The following is a 12,110-nucleotide window of genomic DNA, read 5'->3' as shown; positions in this document are numbered from 1 at the left end:
TTTTTTATTGTGAATGCTAATATTTAAAGTCTGATCAAGTTAACTGTAGTTAACTTTCCTATGATTTGTTGATAGATTGATTATAAAAGTTGATAATGAATGTGCAGTCAATATTTCTTTTCTGCTATCTAGAACTTGAAATTTTTCATATATTTGAGGCATTTTCCACCTAATCAGTCCTGGGGGAAGCAGAGCTCTTCTACTATTACAGGAAATAGAAAATGCAAATACTTTTAACCTCCCAGATTCCCTTGCTGGTATTGGGTAGGCATTTAACCCAGGCAGAGCCAATCTTATGCATCAGTATGTTTTAAATTGGGAGCAGCTCATGAAAAGAGTCATGGATATTGAGAATTTCTGGGCAGTGGTGGTGGTGGCAATGACATCCAGGTTCAGGGGCGGGAGAATGGTGGGGAAGGGACTCAGTGGTGCAGTACAACACCCACTGTCCAATGTGATTGGTTGGACAGCATCAACTATGTCATCTGTTGCTTAGCAATGGTGGTAATAGTGGGGTTCTCCCTGGACAGCCTCATTGTGGTTGTGGGCCCCACTGGGTAACTAATGAGCCTCCAGCAGTTCCCAGAGTCACTGATACCTTTCAAGAAATTCATTTTCTGTTCAAATCAGTTAGGGTTGATTTTCACAGGTTCTGATTAAGAGTCTTGATTAATGAACAATTGAAGAACTATCTTCTTATGTTTGTGAAAGTGTTATTCACTGTCAATTCATGTTCTTTTTTTGTTTATGAATTTAATATTACATATCTATGTCATTCTATAGATAAATTTCCAGTTACGAAGTTCAAATGTATTTTCTGGCTGGCCACATTGGCTCATGCCTACAGTCCCAGCACTTTGGGAGGGTAAGGCGGGACAATCACTTGAGCCTAAGAATTCGAGACCAGTCTGAGCAACATAGTGAGATTGCATCTTTACTAAAAATAAAAAATTAGGTGTGCTGGTGTGCACCTGTGATGCCAGCTATTTGGGGAGCTGAGGTTGGAAGATCGCTTGAGCCTGGGAGGTCAAGGCTGCAGTGAGCTGTGATCATGGCACTGCACTCCAGCCTGAGTGATAGATCGTGACCCTGTCTCAAGCAACAACAACAACAACACAAATGCATATCCTCAAGTATATCCAAACTTGAAGTCTCCCGTCTATTCCATCCTCTCCCTTCTACTCTCAAGGACTTGCCCTGTGGGAACTTGGCTTGTTCGTCCTCAGGCTGCTTGCTCCCCAGGTCTGCGGAACAGCTCTGAGCCTGCACCTCTCGTTCACTGTCCCCTGATTTGGGTTCACCATTTCTAGATCCTGCATTTCTCTCTTTCTTGCTTTCCTTCTTCACTTGATTGAATTTCATCTTCAATTAGTTTCCTAAGAGAGAGTACGTGGAAATAAAAATTCTTTCTTGAATTTTTATTTGATTGAATGTCCATTTGATTGATGGTTTGACTGTAGATAGAATTCTAGAATGTGGCAGTTATTCATGAAACCCATTTTCTTCTCTTCCTAGGCTCACAGTTAGACTACATTCCTAGCCTCCTGAAGAGTTAAGTACGGTTGTGTGACTGAATTCCTGCCAATGAAATGTGGTGAGAACCACTTCCAAGCCTGGCCCACAAAAACCTCCCATAGACAATTCTTCATTCTCTTCCTTTTGCATCAGGCCTGATACAGAAGAGCATGGTAACTTTGGAACCCCTGTGTGGAAAGTGGAGAAGCCACAAGCTGAGGAGCCTCTAGATTCTTCTAGCAGTCCTTCCAATTTTAGCTCTAGATTTTGTTCAAATGAGAAACAAATCTCAACATTTACAAAGCAAGTAATATTGTACAATCATAGGTCATTCCAAAATCACAGAGAAAAGCAGCATCTTCCCAAAAATTAAGAAAGTCTGCTAGGCCACAAAACAAGTGCTCATAAATTTGAAAAGATTGAAATTATAGATCATATGTTTTCTAATCTCAGTGGACTGGAACTAGAAATTGATAACAGAAGGAAAGCTGGAAAATCCACAAATATGGGGAAATTAAACAACACACTCTCAAACAACCAAAAGGTTAAAGAAGAAATTATAAAAGAAATTAGAAAATATCTTGAGATAAATGAAAAAGAGAACACAACATAACAAAACTTATGGGATGCAGTAAAGGCAGTGCTAAGAGGGCAATTTAGGCTGTAAATGCTTACCTCAAAAAGGGAGAAAGACCTCAGATCAACAAGTTCACTTTACACCTTATGGATCTAGAAAAAGAAGAACAAACTAACCTCAAAGCTAGGAGAAGGAAGGAAATAATGAGACTAGGACAGAGATAAACAAAGTAGAGACTAGAAAAACAATAGAGAAAATGAATGAAACCAAGAGTCGTTTCTCTGAAAAAAAATCAACAAAATTGACCAACCTTTATCTACATTAACTTAGAAAAAAAAAAAAAAGAAGACTCACATGACTAAATCAGAAATGAAAGACGGACATTACAACCAATCTTACAGAAATAGACAGTCTTTTAAGAGCATACTGTGATCAACTGTGTGCCAAAAATTTCAATAACCTGAATGAAATGGATAAATTCTAGAAACACACAACCTATTAAGACCGAATAATGAATACATAGAAAATGTGAACAGACCTTAATAAAGAGATTGCATCAGTATCAAAAAACCTCCCCAAAAAGAAAACTCCCGGACCAAATGCCTTCACTGGTGAATTCAACCAAACAGTTAAAGAAGAATTAACACCAATTCTCCTCAAACTCTGCAAAAAAAAACTGAACAGGAAGGAAACCTTCCAAACTTATTCCATGAGAGTATCATTACCCTGATACCAAGGGCAAACAAAGACACTACAAGAAAAAAAAACTACAAACTAAGATTATGGCTAAATATTGATGCAAACATCTTAAACAAAATACTAGCGAACAGAACTTAACAGCACACTAAAAGAATTATACCCCATGGCCAAGCAAAATTTATTCCTGGAATTTAAGGAGGTTTCAACATACGAAAATCCATCAATGTAATAAACCACATTAATGGATTAAAAGAAAAGACACATAATCATCTCAATTGATGCAGAAAAATTATTAATATTTGGAAAAATTTCACGATGAAAACACTCAACAAACTAGGGATAGAAGAAAATGTCCTCAATGTAATAAAGGCCCTATCTGAAAAGCCCACAGCTAACATCATTCTCAATGGTGAAAGCCTGAAATCTTTTCTTCTAAAATCAGAAACAAGAATAGGATGACCACAGTTATGAACTAAATTGTGTCATCTTAAATTCATATGTTGAAGCTCTAGCCCTTAATATGACTGTTTCTGGAGATAGGGCCTTTAAGGAGGTAAGTGAGGTTAAATGAGATCAGAAGAGTGAGGTCCTAATCTGATAAGACTGATGTCCCCCCCCTTTTTTTTTTTTTTTTTTTGGAGACGGGTCTTGTTCTGTTGCCCAGGCTGGTGTGCAGTGGCATGATCTCGGCTCACTGCAATCTCCATCTCCTGGGCTCAAGTGATCCTCCCACCTCAGCTTCCCAAGTAACTGGGACTAAAGGTATATGCACCACCATACCCAACAAATTTTTGTATCTTTAGTAGTGGTGGGGTTTCACCATGTTGCTCAGGCTGGTCTCAAACTCTTGGCCTCAAGCAATTCACCCACCTCAGCCTCCCAAAGTGCTGGGATTATAGGCATGAGCCACTGTGTCCGGCTTAGGACTGATGTCCTTATAAGAAGAGGAAGAGGCCAGGTGCGGTAGCTCACACCTGTAATCCCAGCACTTTGGGAGGCTGAGGCGGGTGGATCATTTGAAGTCAGGAGTTTGAGACCAGCCTGGCCAACATGGTGAAAACCCATCTCTACTAAAAATACAAAAATTAGCTGGGCGTGGTGGCGGGCGCCTATAGTCCCAGCTACTCAGGAGGGTGAGGCAGGAGAATCACTTGAACCCGGGACGCAGAGTTTGCAGTGAGCTGAGATCGCGCCACCACACTCCAGCCTGGCAACAGAGCGACACTCCATCAAAACAAACAAACCAACAACAACAAAAAAAACCCAAACTGCTAGAACTTATAAACAAATTTTAAAAAGTAGCAAGATACAACATCAACACACACAATAACATTGTTTTTCTATGCAGGAACAATGAACAATCTGAAAAGAAAATTAAGAAAATGGTTCTAGAAATAGTCATATCAAAAATAATAAAATACGCAGGAATAAGCTTCTCCAAAGAGGCAAATGACTTGCACACTGAAAACTACAAAATGTTGCTGAAAGAAATTTAAAAACACACAAAAAAGGAAAGATGTCTCATGTTCTGGACTGGAAGACTTAATAGCATTTAGATGTCAATACTACTCAAAAAGATCTACAGATTTAATGTAATCCCTATCAAAATCCCAAATATATATTTTTTTCAGAAATAGAAAAGTCGTTCTACAATTAATATGGAATGTCAGGGGACCCCAATAGCCAAAACAGTCTTGAAAAAAGAACAGTTGTAGGTCTCACAATTCCTGAATTCAGATTTTATTACAAAACAACAGTAATTAAAACAATGTGGTACTGGCATAAAGACAGACACATGGACCAATAGAATAGACAGACCAGAAATAAATCCTTGCATATATAGCCAAATGACTTTTGAGAAGAGTGCCAAGACCATTCAACAGGGAAAGGACAACTTTTTCAACAAATAGTGCATGGAAACTGGGTATCTGTTTGCAAAATAATGAAGTTGGACCCTTACCTTACACCACACACAAAAATTAACTCAAAATGGATCAAAGACCTTAATATAAGGGCTAAAATTATAAAACTCTCAGGAGAAAGCATAGGGAAAAACATCCATGACATCAGATTTGACAATGATTTCTTGGCTGTGACATCAACATCACAGGCAACAAAAGAAAAAATAGATGAATTAGATCCATCAAAATAAAAAACCTGTGTATCAAAGGACACAATCAACAGATTGAAAAGGCAACCTACAGAATGGGAGAAAATATTTGCAAATTATCTGTCTGAGAAGGGTTTAATATCCAGAATATGTAAAGAATTCCTACCACTCAACAATGAAAAACCCAGTAACATGATTAAAAACCAGGCAAAGTATTTGAATAGATATTTCTCCAAAGAAGATATACAAGTGGTCACCAAGTAAATGAAAAGAGACTCAACACCACTGATCATTAGGGAAATACAAATGAAAATCACAGTGAGATGCCACCTCATACCCGTGAGGAAGGACACTATCAAAAAAAACAGGAATAAGTGTTGGCAAAGGATGTGGGGAAACTGGAAGACTGCATTGTTGATGGAAATGTAAATTGGTGCCGCTACTATGGAAAACACTATGGTGGGTCCTCACAAAATTAAAAATAAAATTACCATACCATCCAGCAATATCGCGTCTCCATATATATTCAAAAGAATTGAAAGTAGGGTGTCGAACAGATACTTGTAGAGCCAACTTCATAGCGTTATTATTATTATTACTATTATTATTGAGATGGACTCTTGCTCTATCACGGAGGCTGGAGTGCAGTGGCACGATCTGGGCTCACTGCAACCTCTGCCTCCCGAGTTCAAGTGATCCCCCTGCCTCAGCCTCCCAAGTAGCTGGGACTACAGGCATGCATGACCACACCCGGCTAATTTTTGTATTTTTAGTAGGGACAGGGTTTCACCATGTTGGCCAGCCTGGCCTCGAACTCCTGACTTCAAGTGATCTGCCTGCCTTGGCCTCCCAAAGTGTTGAGATTACAAGCATCAGCCACTGCGCCCGGCCCGTAGCAACATTATTCACAATAGCCAAAAGGTAGATAAAATACAAATGGCCATTGACAGATGAACAGATAAAACAAAATGTGGTCTATCCATACCATGAAATATTATTCAGCTTCAAAAAGGAAGAAAATTTGGATACATACTACCACGTGGGAGAACTTCATTAAGTGTCAGCTGCAAATCGCACACTGATTTTACTTATATGAGGCTGTTAAGAGTAGTCAAACTCATAGAAACAGAAAGTAGAATGGTGGTTGCCAGGAGCTGGATGAGAGGAAACGGGAGTTGCTGTTTAATGGGTACAAAGTTTCATTTTTACTTTATGAAAAAGCCAGGGCAATTGGTGGCACAATGACTTAACACTATTGAATTGTACACTTAAAAATAGTTATGATGGTAAATTTCATGTTAAGTATCTTATCAGAATCAGGAATTTTATTTATCATTATTTTGAATTTTTAATTTTTTAGAGACAGGGTCTTGTTTTGTCTCCCAGGCTGCAGGGCAGTGTGGCAGTCATAGCTCACTGCAGCCTCAGATTCCTGGGCTCAGCTGATCCTCCTGCCTGTCTTCCAAGTAGGTGGGGCTACAGGTGCGCCACCACACCTAGCTAATTTTTAGAAGAATTTTTTTGTAGAGATGGGGTGCCACTTCATTGCCCAGGCTAGTAGGAATTTTAAAAAAGAAAACGGACACATAGACACATGATTCTGTTAAAATATATGGTTAATCTACTTTACTATCTAAATTCAAGCCTCCATCACTTAAAAAGCAGAAATCTTACAGCTTTAAAATGGTTGTTTTCCAGTTTTGGAAAGTCAAAGAGCCCATCCTCAGCTAACATATGCTGCCACAAAGGCATTTTACAAAGTTACTAAATAATTTGTATATCTTGAACCTTTACTAATAGATCTTACATGTTATTAAAATGCTAACAAATATGTTGCAGTTTAAAAGTATATGTCAAAACACTAAACCCAAGTTTAAATAATCATATCTGAACGGAGGAAATGAGCTCTGGAAATATTTTTAGGCAAAAAGGCGGCATAGACCTAGTAATGGAATTGTAAGCAACTTAATCACGAGTAGCAGCCATCTACCCCCGGCCTTGTTATCTAAGGAAAAGCTGCTGTTTTTATTTGTCACTATTAATGGGAGAGTCAAAAGCTTTCGTAACTGATACAGAGCCGCCTCACCTAATCAAACTCCCTTCGGGTACTGGGATTTGCCCTCATATACTCAATTTTTTCAGTTCACCCAGGAGTGACTGAGGGCTTATGAGTAGAAAAATGAATAACTGACACCATTGTATCCACGAGCAGGTATTTTTATTAACTTAAAATGCAAATAGAAGGTCTTTAATGATTTAAAATTTTTTGTCTTCCATTCAAAGTACTTCTTTTGGTGAGAATTTCTCTCAGAAGCCTAATTAATAGCAATCCAGGAAATTGGAGACTGTGAAGTCAGAGTAAAGGGAGTTTAAGAATTTTTTTTTCTTTTTTCGAGACAGAGTCGCACTCTGTCGCCCAGGCTGGAGTGCAGTGGTGCAATCTCAGCTCACTGAAAACTCTGCCTCCTGGGTTCAAGTGATTCTCCTGCCTCAGCCTCCCGAGTAGCTGGGATTACAGGTGTCCGCCACTATGCCCAGCTAAGTTTTTGTATTTTTAGTTGATATGGGGTTTCACCATATTATCCAGGCTGGTCTCAAATTCCTGACCTCGTGATTCACCGGCCTTGGCCTCCCAAAGTGCTGGGATTACAGGCATGAGCCACTGCACCTGGCCGAGTTTAAGAATTTCTAGTGATGGTTCATCCAGGCCATGATAGAATTTGGAGAATCATCTCTGTAGAACAATGAAGCATATTTTTTGCTTGTAGAAATACTCATGTCTACTAGGTGCAGTGTTTCCTTTTGATGAAAAAGGTTGGACAATGACAAATTCTTGTCATTTGACTCTTCTTCAAGACTTGATGGCGACTACTTCCGTTATATTTTGAGGACTCTTTGTCTATTAAAAGGTAACTTAGTTTGGATTGGTTACATTTAGTCAGCTTGAGATTTAGCACGCACTCTAACTTCCACGGTATTGCTTTGGGTAAGTTCATATTTCTGGGAAGCTATTTCCTTTTATATTTTTCCTTCTAATGTTTTTGAGATATGAATCACAAAATTTAAAATCCACTTTTTTGAGGTGGCTTATAGTATATTCACAAGTTGGTGCAACCATCACCACTGTGTCATTCTAGAACACTTTAATCATTTTTAAAGGAAACCCCTATGGATTTGCCTATTCTGGATCTATCACATAAATGGGACCACACAATACGTGGTCTTTAGCATTTGGTGTTTTTCAATTAGCATCATATTCAGTCCTCTTTATGGCTGAATAATATTCCATTGTATGAATAGATCACATTTTGTTTATTGATTCATCAGCCGATGGACATTTATGTTGTTTCCACCATCTGGCTGTTATGAACAATGCTGCTACGAACATTCACATACAAGTTGTCGTGTGGACATTTGTTTTTATTTCTTTTGGGCATATACTTAAGGGGTGAAATTGCTGGGTCACGTGGTAACTCTATGCTTAACTTTTTTAGAAACCACCAGCCTGTCTTCCAAAGTGGCTGCACCATTTTATGTTTCTACCAGCAATGCACAAAGATTCCACTTTTTCCATGTCCTGGATAACACTATTTTCTGTTTTTTGTTTTTTTTAAAAAAATTTTGTTTTGTTGTGGTTTTTATTTGCATTTTCATTCTAAATCTTGTGGCTCTAGGGAAGCTTCAAATCACAGAACCCAAATTCTGACCACTGATGTGAGAATGTTAACTAAGTAGAGCCCATCAAAGTCTTTTCTGATTTTTTTCTTCAAAATTGGAACTGTAGAGAAAGGAGGTCTTCTTAGATTGTGAATCTGGGAAGAGAAGAGTCTGGACTTAAGGATATAGTTTACTGGAGAAAGCCAGCATAAAAAAGTGAAGTCCACATATCAGGAAAAACAAAGAGAAGAAGAAAAAGGAGAAAGAGATGGAGGAGGAGGAAAGGAAGAACAATAATGAGGCCGGGCACTATGGCTTACACCAGCACTTTAGAGGCTGAGGCAGGCAGATCACCTGAGGTCAGGAGTTTGAGACCAGCCTGGCCAACATGGTGAAACCCTGTCTCTACTGAAAATACAAAAAAAAAAAAAAAAAAAAGGCTGGGTATGGTGACGCATGCTTGTAGTCCCAGCTGCTCAGGAAGCTGAGATGGGAGGATCACTTGAACCTGGGAGGCAGAGGCTGCAGTGAGCTGAGATCGCTCCACTGCACTCCAGCCTGGGTGACAGAGGGAGACTCTGTCTCAGAAAAAAAAAAAAAAAAAAAAAAAAGCCAGGCGTAGTGGCTCAGGCCTGTAATCCCAGTACTTTGGGAGGCTGAGGCAGGTGGATCACTGAGGTCAGGAGTTCAAGACTAGCCTGACCAACATGGAGAAACCCCATCTCTACTAAAAATACAAAATTAGCTGTGTGTGGTGGCGCATGCCTGTAATCCCAGCTACTTGGGAGGCTGAGGCAGGAGAACTGCTTGAAACTGGGAGGCGGAGGTTGCAGTGAGCCGAGATCACACCATTGTACTCCAGCCTGGGTAACAAGAACGAAACTCCTTCTCAGTAGTAATAATAATAATAATGAGATAAGTGGAGGGGGCAGGGGAGAGGAGTTGGAAGACAGTGAGGAATTGCTTTCTTACCATAGTGTGAAGTTGGACGAGCAGGAGCTCCTGGGGGCTGGGGAGTGGTAAATGTGGTCCTTCATCAGAGCTAGATCAGGAGTTGGGAAGGAAAGACCCTGGGTGCTGCCAGGCATACGTCAATCACTTGAGGTTAGAGTTTAGGTGTGGCAAGAGACAGGGGGGACTAGGGTCCTGAGAGTGGCTACTTATGACAAGGGTCTGAGCTTTGTACTTAGATAACAACCATGTTTGATAATAACAATCTGTTGATATATGCTTTACCAGCTGAATCTAACCGTGACAGAACCTCAAACGAATCTAAATTAAGGGAACTTTCTACAAAATAACAAGCCTGTACTCTTCAATAATGTCATTGTCGTAAAAGATAAAGAAAGGCTCAGCAACAATTCCAGATGAAAAAGACCAAAGGGACAGAACCACTAAATGCATTGTTTGATTATGGATTGAGTCATGAGTTAGGGAAAATTTTGCCATAAAAGGCATTATTGGGACAATTGACAAAATTTGAATTTGTTTCTTGATTTTTATAATCATCTCATGGTTATGTTCAAGCATGTGCTTACGTTCATGTATTTGAGAGAAGAGGAACGTGATATTTACAGATTACTGTCAACTGGTTCAGAGAGAGAGAGGGAGAATGATAAAGGTAACATGCTAAAACATGAACGATGGTGAATCTGGGTAAAATGTATGTAGGAGTTCTTTGTGCTTTTTTCTGCAGATTTTCTGTAAGTTTGAAATTATATCAAAATAAATAGTTAAAAAAATAGTATTGGCAGGGCACAGTGGCCCATGCCTGTTATCCCAGCACTTTGAGAGACTGAGGCAGGTGGATCGCTTGAGGCCAGGAGTTCAAGACCAGTCTGGCCAACATGGCGAAACTCCATCTCTATTAAAAATACAAAAATTAGCCGGGCGTGGTGGAACATGCTTGTAAACCCAGCTACTTGGGAGGCTGAGGCCGAAGAATCACTTGAACCTGGGAGGTGGAGGTTGTAGTGAGCCATGATTACACCACTGCACTCCAGCCTGGGCGACATAGCAAGACACTGTCTCAAAAATAAAAAATGGTAATAATAAGATTTAGGGAGGACCTACTATGTGCCAGACATTGCTCTAAGCACTTGAGCACTGAATATCTGCTTATTTTAAAATTTGTAGTCCAAGTGTTTTGCTGAAAATGCCTTTTCAGACTTTTAATTTTTTTTTTTTTTTTGAGACAGGGTCTTACTCCATTGCTCTGTGTAACAAACACACTTTGATGTTACAATTTTTTGCCTTCAAGGGGTTTACATTCTAGTAGGGTAGGGGAAGACAGAATACATGAAATAAGGAAAATATATTGTAGATTGGGTGAGGCAGGAAAATAAGCAGGGTAGGAGGATGACAAATTCCACAGTGAGGTGTTCACTCGCTCTTTCTTTCTTTCTCTCTCTCTCTCCTCCTCCCTCCCTCTCTCTCTCTCTCTCTCTTTCTCTCTTTCACACAGTCTTGTTCTCTCACCCAGGCTGGAATGCAACGGCGTGATCTCAGCTCCCTGCAACCTCTGCCTCCCAGGTTCAAGCAATTCTCCTGCCTCAGCCTCTCAAGTAGCTGGGATTTTGCCACATTGGCCAGGCTGGTCTTGAACTCCTAACCTCAGGTAATCTGCCTGCCTCGGCCTCCCAAAGTGCTGGGATTACAGGCGTGAGCCACCGCGCCTGACCAATGCTTGCAATTTTAAACAGGTGGTGGGCTGGACGCCTCTTTTGTATGCTTCAGTCCTCAGCCTCACCTGTCACTTATTGCAGACATCAATAAGGCAAAAAGTTGACTCTGACCAGCTTGATGTAGGTGCAACCTGAGTGCACCCCATGCCTTTCGGCTCCCATCTAGGGGTTCTTCTGGAGATGACAAGGTGTGGGCCACACCTCTCAGTGCCATTGCCTGTGCAACCCAGAAGCACAGGTCACCTCACACCTCCCTGAGGCTAACCCGTGGCCAGTGTGGGACAGGAGCTGACATGCCTCCTCCTTCCTCCTCCCATCTCCCTTTACATGGAGGGTATTTTGAAAGGTTTCTCCATGGGTCCTGTGGGACCAGTCACCCCCTTCCTAATGCCACCTCACATACTTGGTAGGCTCTTCCATCTCCCCTGTACTGCTCTCCTTCTCCCTCCCTTCTGGTCCCTCTCATGAACTCACACATAAGCATTTGAGTCGGATTCTGTTTTCTGGGGAACCTAAGCTAAGACAGTGGGCAGTTAAGAGCTCATCAAGAAGAATATACCTTTGAAATGGAGATTTATTGGGCATTTAAAACAATGCAGTGGGATGGGTTCCATTATTATCATCTCTCTTTTCCTTGTTAAGGAAGTGAGTTTTGGGGAGATGATGTAACTTGCCCAAGATCACACGGCGTAGAAGGGGCAGAACCCAGTTAGTCTGATTCCTGTTTATTCTCCAAGCCCGTGCTCTCTTAGCCACCGGTCTCTCCTCGTATTTATTAACGCCATTTTGAAAGTTCCAGTGTCTATCAGCCATGGCAACGGAAACTTAAGAAAGGGTTTTTATTGTCAATGTTGGGGTCTCCATGTTA

The 12,110-nt window shown here is 40.5% G+C and overlaps 1 long non-coding RNA gene across 1 annotated transcript in view; it reads left to right on the top strand.

The window, feature by feature from the left end:
* LOC135965013 (uncharacterized) overlaps positions 1-1,654 on the top strand; it is a 103,502-nt gene extending 101,848 nt beyond the window's left edge. The window contains exon 3 of the long non-coding RNA XR_010577832.2: positions 1,516-1,654. This is a non-coding gene — a long non-coding RNA (uncharacterized lncRNA). The remainder of the gene's footprint in view (positions 1-1,515) is intronic.
* The last annotated feature ends 10,456 nt before the right edge of the window (positions 1,655-12,110 follow it).

The sequence above is a fragment of the Macaca fascicularis genome, chromosome 9 (assembly GCF_037993035.2).
Source record: "Macaca fascicularis isolate 582-1 chromosome 9, T2T-MFA8v1.1".
Taxonomy (NCBI): domain Eukaryota; kingdom Metazoa; phylum Chordata; class Mammalia; order Primates; family Cercopithecidae; genus Macaca; species Macaca fascicularis.
Note: the sequence above shows the minus strand (reverse complement) of the source record. Positions and strands in the feature narration are given on the sequence as shown.